Raw genomic sequence first — 17,642 nt, forward strand, 5'->3', positions numbered from 1 at the left:
TTCTGTTGAGGTTTTATGATAATGTCCTCCAACATTTCCCTGTTTTTGTTTTCAATGTGCTAAACTAACTGTATGGCTGGAGCAGCAAAGAATGCAGAGCTCACACATGTAAAGCATTGTGTCCTCTGACATACTATTACACAGAAGGCTCACAGTTCCCCCCTCTCCCTCCCCTTCCTGGTGTTGATGAATTACATGAGATGAATATCACAGATCTGGGTTTTTTACACCGTGAGCTTAGGCAGCAACAATGACTGCAAAGCAGACATCGTTGTCTGAACCTCTATTGTTTCTATTTCGGGAGCACATTGAGTGATTAGTTTGGGTAACGGTAACATCACATTACCTTCTACAGGCTGGAAATGTCTTTTAAAACTGAAGCAACACTGAAGCCATGTGATACAATACTGTAGACAGAGCCAAGTGGAATACATCAAAGAGTGCCTTGATGCAGATGTTTCATGCAGAAGAAAATTAGGTCAGAGACCACTTCAATTTCAGCTTCTGCCAGGCTTGTTTGAGAGCTTCCAGTGAATTCCTAATGAATAGCTTCTAGGGCACTTTTCTCTCATTCAGTCACAAACTGCCACAGCCAGATGAGCTTTCCATGTGGAATTTTTTCTCATTATTTAAAATACTATTACTTTGTGTTCACAGATTCCAGAATCTTTCTTACAACAATAGCAACAACTCCCCCTCCTTCATCACCCCCCAATAAAATATGAGGGAAAAGGTAAGAAGAATAACCAATTGATACACAATGTATGCTATGGGGGGTGTGTAGGGGTGGGGTGTGCGGGGGGTGTGTGGGGGGGAAAGCAGCCTTTTACCAATTTTACGTGGTAAATGAATGCTTGCTAAGGGTCCTTCTCAAACACAGAGCTTTTTGAATCTCAGGTGCTCAGACTTGTGGAAGCAAAGCAGTCTGCAGAAACCCAAGTGTTTGTTGATGTTTTGCCTTTTCCCCCCTTCTGTAGCTTTTTGGGTTTTGTTTGTATATATATATTTTCATAATACAAGGAAGATTTTCAGTGAAAGGGCTTCAGGAAAGAAACTTTCTTCCAGTGATAAAGATGTCACATCTTGTTCTTCTTGTTCTTTACCAACCACAAGAAGAAATTTTTCTTTTTTTTTAATGGCAAATAGTGAGGTGCTTTAAAGATATTTTTACAGCCTATGCACATATCAGCTGGCACTGCCTGCTCTAGTCATTGGCCCGTTGCACTTCCAACAGGACAGTCGAGTCTGTTACAGACCTGTGCACAATGGGACTACACAAAGCCTTCTGAACTTTTGCTGAGCCATAGTGCCCATCCATCTCTCTCCTGAGCTCACTCCCCTTTCATAAGCAGTTTTGGGGACCTCTTTGGAACCTCAAAACCAAAAAGCAAGTAGCAAGTGTGTTCACTAATCAGTTTAGGTCAGGCTCTTCTTTTAAGCTGAATATAAGCTGAGCAGAGCAGCTTACATTTCCATACATGACATACATCAGGGACTGCAAGATTATGGGATTTAGAAATACAAACAATGGTCTAGCATCTTCCTCATCAGGAAGAAGTCTTCAGCATTTGTAATGTGGGTGTTTTTAGTGTGGTCTGCCTTTGCTTTGGAGTATAAAAGCAGTTCAGCAAGCTGTGAGCCAGAGTCTAAGATTCCATTCCAGGCCCCAGTCTAGCCAAAGGTGAGGTTTTGGGTCTCAGATACATTATTTAATCCATGCTATGCCAGATCTTTTTCTCCTTTCTATGGTTGGCAGGTGGCCAAATCTGAAGGTGGATTGAAATCTGTGATGATTGGGGTTATCTAAGGAGCTAAGCAGGTGCTGGGACATGACATGTTGATAGGGTAAAGATATAAACCTGATTGTTGAGATGAATAAAACCTTTTCACTTGTTATCACCCAGACAAGCAAGGAGGAAAGCCTTCACACAGCAGCAAGGTCCTCTCTGACACAGGACCATCTATGAATAATTTTACCTTGCAATCCTGAGTGTTCTGTACTCCACCCACATGTTGCACAGGATCAAATCGAGACTAATGACTCAGACTGTCATCGGAGAGGATCCAGAAACTGACATCAGCCTCAACATGTCCAGCTGTTGTTGTTCACTGAGTCGCACACTCATGACAGAACAGTGTGAACTCCTTTGTGTTCCCAGGGGCTTAGGTGGAACAAAAGCGTAATAAGAACTTGCAGCAGCACAGCCTCTGTTTTGCATCTCCATTTTCCTGTGCAGAACTCAAAGTCTTGCAGAAGTTCACGGATGTCCTTTTGTCTACTCCAAGCAGAACAACAGAGGCCCTCACCCATCAAAGCCAGCATTTTAGAGGTGGTTTGATATTTAGGATGCTTCCAAATTCACAGCACCATATTAAAGCACCAGGATCTGAATTTTTAGACATTTTTCAGACCATCTACAGATGGAATTTTCTGTTTTCTACTCTTTCCAGCCATAGGAACTCAGAATGAAGGACCACAAAATCAAGTTGCTTTCTAAACCTGAGTTGCTAGAGATGGCCATGCAGGTTCAAGATCAAAACCAGAGCCCTCAACTGAATGACTCATGGCAGGAACAGGACATCCCTGCTTATGTGCACATCCACCAGCCTGGACACAGTATGACAATTTTTTGTCCCAGCAGTCATATCAGGAGCCACTGTAGATATCTGTTTGGTGAACCACTTTGCTAGGTGATAGTTAATTTGTTTGTGACTCTGTAGCAGATCTGTGCTTCTCTTCAGAGGCTCTCATTTTCTTCTGGTCCTGACACCAAGGGGCTTTTTTGGGGCTCTCCCACAAACAAACCCACCCAAGGAATTCCCACACAGAGCAAATAGGAACATGGGAATCTTTCCCTCACTCCATAATTTGGATTCCTAGTCTCTCCTAAAACTTCATAATCACTGTATACCTGGAATGTTTGTGCCCTTCTCCATGTGGTCATTCTCCCACACCCTCAATTCTTAGGTCCCACTGCAAAGGCACAAGGGTTCATTTAAATGCACCTGGATGCACTTCTCTTCCACCACAAGTCCTCAGCCTTTGTAGCTCAATAATATGTCCTGTTTCATGAACTTCTCCAAGCCCTAACAGATCTCATGTGCTTTTCAACATCCAGCTTTGTTTAAAAACCCCATCATTCAAACACCACCACACAATCCTTGCAAAAAGGAAAATATTGTAAAATACACTGGAATTCAATACATCATGCATATAATTGAGACACTTCTGTTCATTCATCAGTGGTTGCTAATGCACATAGGATACTGAGATGGAAAATCGCTTACAAAATTAAAACACATCAAAATAAACCACTTACAGGATTTTAGTTTTTCAAAGTAAACAATAAAAGCTGTTGTGTCTACCACCTGTTTTACACAGGGGACCACAGCAGGTGATCCTGCTGGCTTTAAAAGCAATAAGCTCTTTCTTTTCTGACCACTAACTGTAGAGTTGAAAGCCCTCTTTCACAGCAGAGCAGATACAATTTGGCAGTAGCTATGACCACATCTCATCAGCGTCCTGCCTGCAGTTATAGATATGGTTGCTCTCCTTACACATTCAGCCACTGGTATCTCTAGGGATGCTATCAGCTGCTGCAAAGTGGGGCTACGTTTGGACACTTTTTGATCCAGATCTGGATGGTGGCCATCACGTTTATATTTACACAGACAACTGGACAGCCCCATATAGGAACAAAAATGCCTGCTGTTTCCTAAGCAGTTACTTTTCTGTTCCTGGAGGAGTTCAGTTTCTTGGCTGTACACAGCCTCTGTTGCTCTAGGTTCTCCTGGACATCAGCCAGGATCCAGGTAACATCTCCACCCTTTCCCACAGAAGCAATGGCCAGACCATCTCTCACTGCAGGCCTGGATGAAGTAGGAGTGAGGGTCAAGTCTTCATTCCACAGTGTTATCCACACAGAAAGAAAATTAGAGCACAAGTATTACTGACAAAGCTGTAGTCCAGAGGTGTCACTGAATACCAGACAGCTTAGCCTTTCATCACTCTGGGTGAAGCCAAAGGGATCTGATATTTTTGAAACATCCCATGTTCAATGTTTATTTTGATCATCTAATTTCCAAACAACACCCGACCTTTTCTATGGGTACTCACCCATGCAATCTGATTCTCAGTACTGGAGCTCACTTGATAAAAGAGAATGACTACCATGCTAATTATTTCCAAGCAAGGTTAAAACAGTTTGCACAAAGAAGGGGAGAATCTCAGACAGGAGATGCATCACCCATCCCACCACCAGCATAAATGGCAAAAGTTATGTTGAATGAACTAATTCATCTGCACAACCCATTGAATTAGGAGTATTTTTAAATAGCCTCTTGACTGAGAATTGATGTCTTATTAATCTGAAGTATATCACAGTGAGAGCCCTAGTAACACCAAATAGAATAACTCTCCACATTGCAGAGACTGCAGCAGAGATTTCACAGTAAAGGCCTTTACATTTATTTAAGACTACAACAGCTTCTGCTGTAAGACTTTGAAGGACTGGTGAATATGCTAACTCACTAGGTTTACAAAGGTATGGGCATGCTGTAGGGGACTGGAATATATTGCTTCAAGGAGATATCACAAGGGCTGTGCAGCAAAATGCTTTCAAAGTCAATTTCACCCACGGATGAAATGTGGCTAGTGGTCAGAGAGGAAAATGATGCCTCAGTGGCCTTGTTCCATATCTGACTTGTGGTGTGAGACAAGGCTTTTCTGTCCTGTTTCCCAGCAGTGAGATGAACAGAGGTAACACCAGTTCCCCTCCAAACATAGATGGGCATGGAAAATTCAGGAGCTGTACTTAGAAGGTCCTAGACAGAAGCTGCTGGAAAAGCAAAGCAGCCATCACCTAGAACTCAGCAATAATGAGCATTCTTTTCTCTTATCTTTCTTTTTAATAATCATGCTTAGATAATTTGTTTTTTTCCCAAACCCTACTTCCTCTTCTCTTCTCCACTCCTCTACTAGCCCTGGTTGTCTGCAAAATTTCGTTCAGGATCAGATGTTTTCAGTTAGAGATAAGGTGGAGTTTCTCCTTCAGAAACTTAAATTTAATTACATGCTGAAGCAGAACATTACTTCAAAATGCTTCATTATACTAATGTGGAACCAAAACATTTGGACTTTTTCTCAGTTCTCTGTTCCTTCTCTTGTCCTGGAAATGGCAGTAGGCTGGAGACACAAATCTGCTAATAATCTGAAACTGCAATTTGACAAATAAATGAACTTCAAAATACTCCTATATCTAAGGATGTCTGAGTTGATCTGGTTTCAAGGCCCATTCACTGCAATGTGTGGAGATTAAAGGTGTTACAGGGAGTGACAGTAATGGCTGAAGTGCTTGGAAAAGAAGGAATGATAGCAACAGCAGGAACTCAAGAGACACAACAGCACCAGAGAAGCCTCTTTGCCAGCCAAGAAAACTGCAGAAATGTCCCAGTGCCTGTGCAGGAGCCTGCTGACCATCATATGTGTTGTTTTGCAGCAGTAGGCTTCCTGCCCTCACAGCATGCTTCACCCTGTCTCTGCCTGCCACACTTTCCCACCAGCTGCCAGGTACTGGCACTTGCTCCAGGTGCTGGCAGCTCTTCTGATGCCTCCTTTCCAAACCACAGAGTGGCCTGGGGCTTCACATTCAATAGGCCTCCCACCCACCTTCATTTTGGAAAGGTCCCTTAGCATCAGTCACATTGGCATGGGAGCCTCTGTGGCTTGTGACAGGTACAAAAGAGCTTGCTCAGAGTAGAGTTAGGATGGGCACTTATCATGTCTAGGGACTAAGTGTTTTTAAGTCTCTGGTGGAGGATGCTATAGGAACTCCTAGTGCTGCATGGACACCAAGCCAAGGGAATACTAATACAACTTTGATGAAGAGTTCATCCAGACTTTTACCTGGCTTTTGCTCTAATTCTTCCTTCATCTAAGTGTGTATGGGCTTTGAATCTGGACATAGCCAATTCTTCGGTGCATTTTTGCCCTGTGTCCAGGCACTATTTTCATGACTTTCTAAGAGTTGCAGCCCTTGGGGTGCTAGGATATGCTTAGATCCAGGCACAGCTTGCATGGGCATGGCTGAAGGGCCATTCAGCATTTTGGCAGTCACAACTGGGTTTGTTTAACCTTTTGAGGACCTGGATAAACTCTGAATGAAAGACATATCCTATACAGGCTGGAAGAAACAGATCAAAACCAATCATGCTAAGTCTCTTCATTTGTAAGTAAGGCCCTGTTCACTACAGGCCTTTTTTTATATTGGCAAGAAACTGGCAGGTTGCTTGCCAGTCACAACTGAGAAGGACAACAGTAAAATGGCAGCAGGGTAGAACTTTGACATGTCCCAAGGAGCTAAGGGGTAGAAACATATGCTCACCATTACAGACAATCTGATGTCATAACTCAGGATGAGGCAAATTTTTGGAGAGTCAGAGAGGAACCAGGCTTTCTCACCTTGCCAAGCAGAAATTGTCGTAGTGCTTTCTTGGTCAATGAGTACAGAGAAACCTAAATCTTTGGCTGAAACCAAGAAGAGCAGTGTAAGACACCAAAAGCACATTTCCGGAGGTTAATGAGCTTCCTGCAGAGAGCAGCAATCTTCCCACTCCTGCCACAGCAAGCATCTTTTTGCCCTGACGGATCCCCTTCCATAGCTGTTGACTGCCACCTTTTATTCCTACAGACCCCTCATACAGTGAAGTTTAAAAAGTCAGCTCATAGGACATACATAAGGCACAAAGGATGCCAACAATTTCATCATACTGTCACCGCCAAGTACCTAAGGTCTAGCTATAATGCAGACACGCTTTTCAAAACTCCCAACTAAGTCAGCTGCTTCAAAGGCAGGACACATTCCCTCCAAGCTCTAACTCGTTGCTAAGTACTGTAAGTCAACAGTTGGCTTCCTGCCTTCCTCTTAAGCTACCTACCATCAAAACATGTCAGAATAGAGGAATGTCAATTGTTGTTTGGTAAACAAAAGCAGATTTTATTTGCCTTATCCCTTCCTGTTGGTCATCTCCTTTGCATCAGCTCCTCATTGTGCTGTTATCAAACACACGTTGGATGATACTTTATAAGGGGAGGGATCCTAAACAGAAAGGTGCAGCTTGATCACTTTTGAAGAAACCTGTCAAACAAAAAGATAAGGCATCCCAGAAATTCCTGCCCCATCTTGTTTTGGAGTAGGCAAAACCTGCTGCATAAGTGTCTAGTGCTGATCCTTCAAGTGCATGTGAATACAACAGTAGCTCTACTGTACACAACAATTTGTCATCACTATTTTATCATCATACTCTTGACAGCAACAGAGAGACTGGAGCAATATCCTATATAGCACAAGATATAGCCAGTGCCTATGACCTTCTGCCATGTCAGTAGGTCACTAGGAAATAGAACATCATTGCCCTGGAAATTCAGGAACAATCTCACAGGAACTGAAAGAGTAGTTGAATAGAGGAAGAGATGCAACTTCAGCAAGGACACCTTTTTCCTAGGCATATGGTAATTTAATATACATCGATCCCTAAGTCTAAGTACTAGAAGGTACTTTGGAGGTAGTTTTATCAGTGACCTTATTATTCCAAGAAAAAATACTTTGTTTTCATTTCCTTGAAGAAAAATGACAGGTAGGACCAAGAAATAGTTAAGAACTATCTAGATGGATGCTCCCAATAGGCTTCAGAAGTCTATAAATAAGCAGATCATACAGATATTTAGAAATTATTCAGTCATTACTGATAATCCAAGGCTTACAAAATTAACAGTAGGACATATGGGCAGTAATAGCAAGGAATGGCCAGGCAAAAACTAAGCAATAGAACTTGATAAAACATAGCATTCAATCTTTGATGATACTGTATATCATCTGATTCAACTCCACGCTCCATTTGTGAACCAGAATTCATTCTGTAAAAGGTAAGATGATAGAGGGGGTAGGAAGCAGAGGGAGAGGTGAAGAAGTTGAGCTCCAGCAGTTTCTATGAAAACTTCAGCAGCTGCCTAGCTGCAATTTTCTGTTCACAATATATTATAAATACAGCTAGGTGTAGCAGGACTGGGAAAAGAGTTATGGTATTGCTAGGATAATGCAAATGTCCGTTAAAGACAGTAAGTGCAGCTACAAACACAGATAGTTTAAGTTTCAGCTCTGTCTCCCATATGTACCAGGGACCACACACAGCTTAGATTTTTACAAAGCCCACAGAGAAAGAAGCTGAATAATACACTGCAAGTAAATGGTTTGGTACAAACACCAAATTCTAGTTCCAGGCATATAATTTTGAACTTGTACAAACCTCTCAGAAATAAGAAATGCTTTTTAAATAATCTACTTGATTTTTTTAAAAATAGATCTCATTTGATTTGTCCTTTGGAATATGAAGCTGCTTTAACCCAGAATTTCAGGGCAATTCACCCAGGACATCTAGCTTTCAGCTAGGTTTGGAAGGGACTAAGCAGCCTTGGTAGAGAAAAATTCAGAAAGAACTTGGTCAGCCTCACTGATTACCTGTTTGCATTGGTCCTGCTATGTTGGAAGCAAAATGCCTGTTCACTATGTTGCTTTGGCACAGGCTAGTAGTGGTCTTGGTTTGAAAGTATCTTGTGAATCCAGGTCAGAAAATGAACACTGGCACTGAAGCAAGTTCAGCACAATGCAATAGCTTCAGGGTGTAGTCATGAACACTGACTGAGCCATGCACAAAATATTTTGCCTATCCCTTGATGACATTGCCTTTGGAGGATGTTGTGGGAGGAGAGGTATCAAAGGCCCTCTGGTACATCCTTGGCCCACTCAACCACATGGATGAAGAAGGTTTTCCAGTCCCACAGCCCAAGAGACTGAAATGATCACAGTCAGGTTTGTCTGATTTTGACTCCACAGGTAGAATTAGTGTGTACGTATTTTGCAGCTGAGTCAGTTCAGAAAAGTTCTCAGCATGAGTCTGTAGCAAGGCTCAGTTTCATGCCTCTGGCCCCACATGAACATGTTTTAAACCTGTGGCCATCTGACTCATGTCCTACTTGCACAAAAAAATCATTTATTCATTTTAAGCATGTAAATTCTTCCTTGATATGTTCACAATCCTGAAGTCACAAGGGAACTGAAAACCTCTCCTTTTGAATAACATCAAGTTGACCTGCAAACTAGCATACCATACTGTCATCTCCTTTGCCAGAAGAAGTTAAATACAAGGCCAGCTAGTGCTTCACTGAAGGGCTCCTTGGTAAAATCCCATAACAGGAAATGGACTTGGTAATACTAAGTTAATGGCTGGACTCAATGATCTTAAGGGTCTTTTCCAACTTAAATGATTCTATGATTATATGGTCAGATGTCTCATCCGTTCATTCCATGGCAGAGATGAGGTGGAAAGGCTGCTGCACAGGGCAGCCTGCCTCTGCTGTGCTCTGGCTTCTTAGACATTTCTGGTCTTTGAAAGTAGTGACTGTGGGGGAAAAAACACAGCTCTTCCCAGCCAGTGTGATCAAAGCAACACCAGGCTGAAGAACAACAGTAAGGTACTGCAATGACATAAATCTATAGGCCTGAAGGAAATGAGAATCACACAGAATCACAGAATGGTCGGGGCTGGAAGACACCTCAGGAGATCATCTGATCTAACCCTCTGCTAAAACAAGTTCACCTAAAGTAGGCTGCACAGGATCGCATCCAGGCAGGTTTTGAATATCTCCAGAGAAGGAGACTTCACAGACTCTCCAGGCAGCCTGTTCCCTCAAAGCAAAGAAGTGTTTCTCATATTCAGATCGAAGTCCTGTGTTTCAGTTTGTGCCTGTTGCCTCTTTTCCTGTTGCTGAGCACCACTGAAAAGAGCCTGGTCTCATCCTCTTGACATCCACCCTTAAGATATCTGTAGACATTGACAAGATCCCCCCTCGGTCTTCCCTTCTCCAGGCTACACAGGCCCAGCTCTCTCAGCCTTTCCTCACAAGGGAGATGCTCCATCCCCTCATCATCTTCTTAGCCCTCTGCTGGACCCTCTCGAGTTGTCTCTCTTGACCTGGGGAGCCCAGCACCCAACACAGCACTCCCGATGTGGCCTCACCAGGGCAGAGCGGAGGGGGAGGACAACCTCCCTTGACCTGCTGACTGCACTCTTCCTAAATGCCCCCCAGGATCCCACTGGCCCACCAGGGCACACTGCTGCCTCACGGGCAACTTGCTGTCCAGCAGCACTCCCAGGTCCTTCCCCGCAGAGCTGCCTTCCAGCAGGTCACCCCCAGCCTCTGCTGGTGCGTGGGGTTGTTCCTGCCTCAGTGCAGGGACTTACACTTGCCTTTGCTGAACTTCATGAGGTCCCTCTCCACGCAGCTCTCTGGCCTGTCCAGGTCTCACTGAATGGCAGTGCAGCTTTCTGGTGTGTCAGCCACTGCTCCCAGTTTGTGTCACCAGCAAACTTGCTGAGGGTACACTCGGTCCCTTCATCCAGGTCACTGATGAGTAAGGTGAGCCAAACCGGACCCAGCACTGACCCCTGGGGAACACCCCAAGCTACAGGCCCCCAGCTAGACTCTGCACTGCGGGTCCCAACCCTCTGAGCTCTGCCATTCAGCCAGTTCCCAATCCACCTCACTGTCCACCACCCAACCCACACTGCCTGAGCTTACTTGTAAAAATGTTGCTGGAGACAGTGTCAAAAGCCTTGCTGAGGTCAAGGTAGACAACATCCGCTGCTTTCCCCTTGTTTACCCAGCTGGTCATTCCACCACAGAAGGGTACCGGGTTTGTCAGGGATGATTTTCCTTTGGTGAATCCATGTTGGTTTTTCCTGATTACCTTCTTTTCCTGCACATGCTTAGAGATGACATCCAGCATGAGCTGTTCCATCACCTTCTCAGGGATGGAGGTGAGTCTGACTATCCTGTAGTTTCCTGGGTTGTCCTTCTTGTCCTTTCTGAAGGCTGGAGTGATACCAGCTTTCCTCCAGTCCTCAGGCATCTCACCTGTTCTCCATGACCTTTGAAAGATGATGGAGAGTGGCTTAGCAGTAACGTCTACCAGCTCCCTCAGCACTCGGTGGTGCATCACAGTGGGGCTGATGGATATGTGGGTGTCAAGTTTGTCTAAATCATGTCTAACCCAATCCTCCCTGACCAAGGGAAAATCTTCTCTTCCCCTCACTTCCTCTTTTTCCTTCAGGGCCTCAGATTCCTGAGGGGTGGCCTTAGCAGTGAAGTCTGAAGCAAAGAAGGCATTCAGTAACTCTGCCTTCTCAATATCTTTTGTTACCAATGAGTTTTAATCGCTGCTGATTTCTGCAAAGTATTCAAAAGGAGAAATTAGATATTTTTTGCATTATTATTTTGTATTTGTTTTCTCCAAAGGGTCATAGCTATCAAAATTTTTTGTTTTCCTTGATGTGTCCACCTCTCAAAAAAGCTGATACTTTTCCTGATATACCTATTATTCTTCTTATACCTCGGCCTACAGAGAGTCTCATTTACTGTTTCTTTGACCTTTCCCATGCAGTAATTGGTGGTATCATAAAGGGTTATTACATTGTTCACTCCTGCCTCTTTCTTCTCAGCTTCTTAAAGACACCCTAAATTATGCAGTCCCTCTCAGAGGTGAGGCTATTTTCTCCACCGCTGCAGTTTTCAGATCCTATATCCTTATTCTTGTCAATCTCCATACTGTAAACCACAGCCTCCATGTGGATCAGTCCCAGATTAACCACATTGATTGCTCTCTTCTTTCCAATCTTAAAATATGTTTCAAAACGTTTCCTGAATATTCTGCTATCATGTAAAATGCAGCCTCTCCAAAACCACCATTGACAATACCCTGCATTTTCAAGACATAAGAAATACCCGTCTTCTGATTCTACTTCTGTCTTACAAACCTACCCATTTCCTTATTGTTTCATAGTTTTTTCCCTACCAGACATAAGGATAGAACAACATCTGTAAGGATTTAACTGTTTTCCTTTGTGTAAAATTCCTGAAAGCAGCTAATGATGAGATGATCCCAGCTTGCATATATCATTGCTGTCTTCCCAATACTTTTCTATTGGCCATTGATACAGCTATGACTTAGAGTATCAGCATAGATCTTGCAGCCCAAAGACAAGGCAAATAATACAGAGATCACCTTGAATCTCCCCCAGCCTCTATTTTTTCTGGGGTCCTGTGACACCTCAGTACAGATGAGTACTTAGTTTAGGGGCCCACCAAGTTTATGGCTCTCTATCTGGGCTGCCCAAGAAGTTGAAACCTTTTAGCAGTGCTGTGAAACTTTTTCCTTACTTTGCTCTTTCTCTTTCTTTTCCGTTTTTCTCTTTATTGATTACATTCTCAACTGATTCTGTGTAGTTGGACTTTTCGTCTTGATGGATCCAAAGCTTCTGAAACCATTTCACTTGTACCAAACTAGTCATAGTTTGCAAAATCTGACTTACTATTAGTCAAACATATCTGATCTTTGTGCACACATTTCAGTGTATGATGATGGTGAACTGTGTCCTACTACACATACGGAGGATAAATTTTCAACTCTTATCTGTTCAAAAGCACTTATAAGTTCAAAGCCCCAGGAAAAACAAGCATACCACCTGCCAAGAGATGGAAAGCACCTGTAAACCTATGGAGAACAGACCATCCTACTAGCAAAGGAAGTGGAGAGCATATTTTCCATAAGGCAGCTAAAGAGCATCCCTGTGCCATAGTTGCAATGAAGTTCTATAATTGGGCTTGCAGTTAATGAAATTCCTGTAGGAGACTGTCAGAAGATTTAATTACACTGTTTACTGAATTATCAGCATGATAGTGAATCCCGTATGCCAGATTTTCATGCCAAAGAAGGAAAATTGCCAATCCAGAGAACAGGATTCATCCAGAGGGAGGCCTCCTGCAACATGGAGGGTCTGCTGTCATTATACCCACAGCTTGTTGGGTCAAGTATATCCCTGGTGAAACTCCTTTAAGTTGGATGAAATCATCATTCTTATCTCCAAATAGAGAGAAAGAGTGAGGCTGGGGATAATATTCAGTCACAATATCAAGTAATGCACCACGGACTAGCAGATCAGGCTGTTCAGTTAAAAATGCCACCATGTGCATTGGGTCCACCAGTTGTCTACAGTGCAAGGGGGATATGGAAAGTGAAAATATAGCCCATGAAGGGGAGACATAAAATAACAGTTCACTTTTTATGAGAGACTGCTAAAGCAACATCCGTCTGGAATCTGATAATGGCAGGATTGGGGCTTATGATAGAAGCAAATTTAATCTAAACACACTTTGTGTTTTGTTTTAACATGTCCAGCCACTCTGATACTTCAGCAAACACATTTACATAAAGAAACCATGCAATCATGATTCCCAGTTGTTGTGCACCTACTGTTACCTATGCCTTTGCAAAGTGAGTGCCAAAATGCCAGTGTATCACGATGGCAGAGTTTTCTAATTATTTGTAAAGGCAGATGATGAAATAACCAAAGGCAACACAGGATGTGGAGCCTAGACTACCAGATTTTATTCACCAGTTTGCTTTATCTCATATTACAAGTGTGCAGGTGTCTTGTTTGTTTTGATTCTATTGACTAACTCTGTGAAAAACTGAAATTAATCATGGAGGGGAAGTCAATATTCTGTTTAGTAAGGAACATATAGTTGGCTATCTAAAGCTGCATGTAAGATGCCAAAGAAAAAATTCTGGTAAAATGACATGTTTAAATTTCATCTGAATTTTTATCCCAAATGTATGGAAACTGAAAGACAGTCCGTCTGTGTGTTGTCCTGTCATCATGGTCCCCATATCCCCTTTTTTTTATAAGGATGGGAAAATGTTTTACATTTCTTTTAAAGTGCAGTTATTTTTTTATCAAGCTGTCGTGATTTAAAAAAACTATTTTCCCCAGGAAAAAAAAAAAAAAACAAAACAAAACAAAGCAATTCAAAGGGCTAAATGAGCTTTATTTTATTGGAATCTATAATTGTGAACAAAAATGCCAAATAATGTTAGCTATAATAGCAAGAAAGAAGGTCTAGAGGACAGGACAATATGCAGAACATTCGGATTTCTTCAGTCAAAACAGAGTCACCATTGATACTCCTAGCTAATACATCTTTTGGGGCCACTAACAGTTAACATAGGCAGAGACAATCTATAAATTTGTCAAAGGACAGGTTAGCACAGATAAGCAGTGGGCAGCACCTTTATGGTAAGTTGACTAACTTCAAGTGATGAAAATGGTGTGTTACATCCCCAGGCTTCAGTTACTCCACTTAAGAAATCTTGTGTTGGCTTTTATACAACACTGTGAGGCAAGATAAGCTTTCCTATATGCACTCCAAATGTTTTGGGTCAGATCTAAAGCCATATTGTTTGATTATGATCACAAATTAGTGATGATAATATCCAATCAGAAATTATGTAATTCAGACTTCTGAGGGATGGAGGAGTTGTACAGGGTTTTAACATTAGAAAGAATATTAATGGTGAAAACACAACCTTCTCTACTCCTTTTAAAGCAGAAAGAAAAAAAATACAATGTTTTCTGTTTGGGTATAGTTAAGTACTCTGTCACCTGCTTCAATATATATTAACCACTGAGCTTTTGCAACAGGGTATTTAATGCCAGTCTGACATGTCCCCTACCCCAGAGGACATCTATAAATACCCTTTCAAGAATTCTGTGTAGGTAAGACATATGGAAATATTCAATGACAATATTTAAAAAATTGGATAGATTATCTTCAGCGAGGAGCTCAACATGGGCATGCTGTTCACTTTCACTGTTTAATCCCTATATGAGATTATGTAATATATATCATATATATAATATATATTTTACCAAATTGTTAAACATATTGTAAACCATCACTACTTACAGGCCAACAACTAACTGTGTTTCTATGTATTTCAATCTCTGTGTTAAGGGAAAATGCAAAGTGGGAATAAAGTCACACAAGCAGAGGAGCACTGCTATTATGTCCAGTGTTGCCTAGCTTTGAGACAAAGGTGTTACAATGCTTAGTTACAGTTTTATTCCATGGTTTGTCATTTAATTGATGATTTTTCTGGTTTGGGGCTAATGTCTCTGTGCCATTCAAAGCTATCAAATGCTTTCTCCAAAGATAGTAAGATAATGAAAGCAAATCAATTCTAAACAATAAATAATGAACAATATTGCACTGCAACTGACAATCAAGAGGAAAATCAGTTTGGTTTAGGGGTGGAAGAAAGGAGAACTGACCTTGTAGCTGCAGTCATATTCTAGATACTTCCAGTTTCTAGGAAATAAGTCCATCTTTTTATATCAAAACATGATGAAATTATTACACAGCACCAATATCAATAGGGTATCACAGTACTTAATAAGAAATTATATTCTGGAAGTCTTCTATGCTGCTTTAGAAGTTCTGATTTCACTGTATTTGAAACTCTTTCAGAAGGTGGAACACATGACACAATGTAGAGACTGGAAAACCTAATACTTTGATCAATACACTTTGATGTAAAGTAATATGGTTATTTCCATTTCTCTGTTTTTCCCTTCCACTTCATTACACTTGGTATAGCAAATGCCATGAAAGTTGAGAGCATCCAGTGCAAACGTTGGCCCTATAAACAAGTCCAGCTGCCCCATCAGTAACACCATCAGGGAGAACTAAATGAACTTGTACAATAGGACATGCCTGTTGCACAATGATCTTGACAAATACATGTGAAGTGGAAAACTATGGGGCATGTTTCTAGATGCAAAATACTCTTCCCCGCTTCCCCCACCCTCCATCGCCCTCACCCCACACCCCATGTTATAGACTGTGTACAAAGCATGTAGAAATAAGTTGGGGGTTACCACACTAAAGGTGAACTTGCAGTTGAGTGGCAGGCATATTTCTATGTACACTCCTCTTCACCTGGTTTAGATACCTGGTGAAAGAAATACTCAAATTTAATCTCACAATTCTTTTGCTTGAGCAAATCTTGCAGTTACAATCACACCTTCCATATCAAAGTGCTGTGCCCAAATCCTTAGAACATTTTACCTTTTCCATAGAACATTTTACCCTTTGTAGTTCGTTCACCTAAACGTTTTGTGGAAGTGAAAAGCTGTGAATGGACAATTACTACTATTTAATCACAAAAAAAAAAAAAAAATTAACACTGGGCTGAGTACTTAACCAACAGGATTCATTCTTGAAAAGGAAACTGACTTTGGGACAGCTTAACACACACAGTCACAAATGAGACAGTTAGAATGTGAGTATCAACATATATTTGAAGATTAAATGAGCATGAAAAATTGGGAAACACATTTAATACACAGACAGATGCAAGTCCTGTGATAAACAGGCACTGAAGAAACTGAAAAACATTTAGATAATGTGAAAGTGGACTAAGCCTTTCCATGGCTAATAGAAAAAATAGGACTGGACAGAATCCTGAGAGGCTATTTAAACTTTATGCCTGTCCTAAATCAGTATTTTAACCACATCTAAATAATTTCCAAGAAATGTCCATCCAACCTCCAGTGAGAGGTATCTCAGGTTTACACTTTAGGAAGTTAACAAAAAGAAGTATGATCAAATGTGGGTCTGCCTGCATCCTACAACTCTAAAGAAAGGCAGCATTATTTTAAACCTAACAAACCAGTTGGAGATAACATTGCTCAAATGTCAGCTGACATGCCTCAGTATTGACAGGTTAGCTTAGACAGCAAGTTACTTGTGCTGAGCACTTTAAACACCCAGTGGGAAAAATTCAAATTCCACGGCTTAACTCTTGGAATCACAGTCTTCTAGAGAATTGTTTCAGCTGAAAAATGGTGCTTTTTTCAGTCTTAGCAGGTGTCCACAGCATTGCAGACGGTATGATAATAGAGGCATACACTCAGCAGGGACATGATCAGAAGCTAGGAGAGGTCACAAAATGAGCATAAGCAGAAAACATCAAGTTTAATCAAAAGGGAAAATGCAATTCAAGACCAAAAAGATGAAGAAGAAGAGAAGAAGAAGGAGTTGTGGCATATTCTTTCATACCAAAGAATCAGGACAGTCAAGATCATTGCATAAGGACTACTGAACACAGCATTTGTTTAAAATAGAGAACACAGTGATTGTTAGGAGCTTTATGGCAGATCCTAAAAGAGACAGGGTGGGAACTGATTGAAGTCTGTGTTGTTTTCTAATTCTAAACCTTTCTGAGTAGCCCAGAGATACTTAAGGTGATATTTACAACAACAACAAATCCTCTCAGAGGTCAACAACACAGAACTCTGTTATGTCCTTAGGGTCAGATTATCAATCCAGCAAGCAATAACCTTGCAATCAGATGTACTGATGAGTAGCATACTGGGGCATGCCATGTAAAACAATATATCTGTTTCCATTCATAAAGCATGGCTTCGACTGTGCTAATATACTTGAAAGAGGCGATCCTTGCTCTAATGAATTTTCAAGCTCAGCAGAGGCAAAAACCCCATCCAAGAGTAAAATCCAAATTATGTACATATGCCAGAGAAATTCCTTGCTGTCCTTATCAAGAAAGTTTGGTCATGGTCTTCTTGAGTGAGGCATTTCCATGTAAAATTATTGTTAGTTCTCCTAAATCTATCTAAATGTTTTGGTAAAACCGCTGAAGTAATGCAAAAAAGTCACCTAAATACCT

The sequence above is a fragment of the Falco punctatus genome (assembly GCF_963210335.1).
Source record: "Falco punctatus genome assembly, chromosome: Z".
Taxonomy (NCBI): Eukaryota; Metazoa; Chordata; class Aves; order Falconiformes; family Falconidae; genus Falco; species Falco punctatus.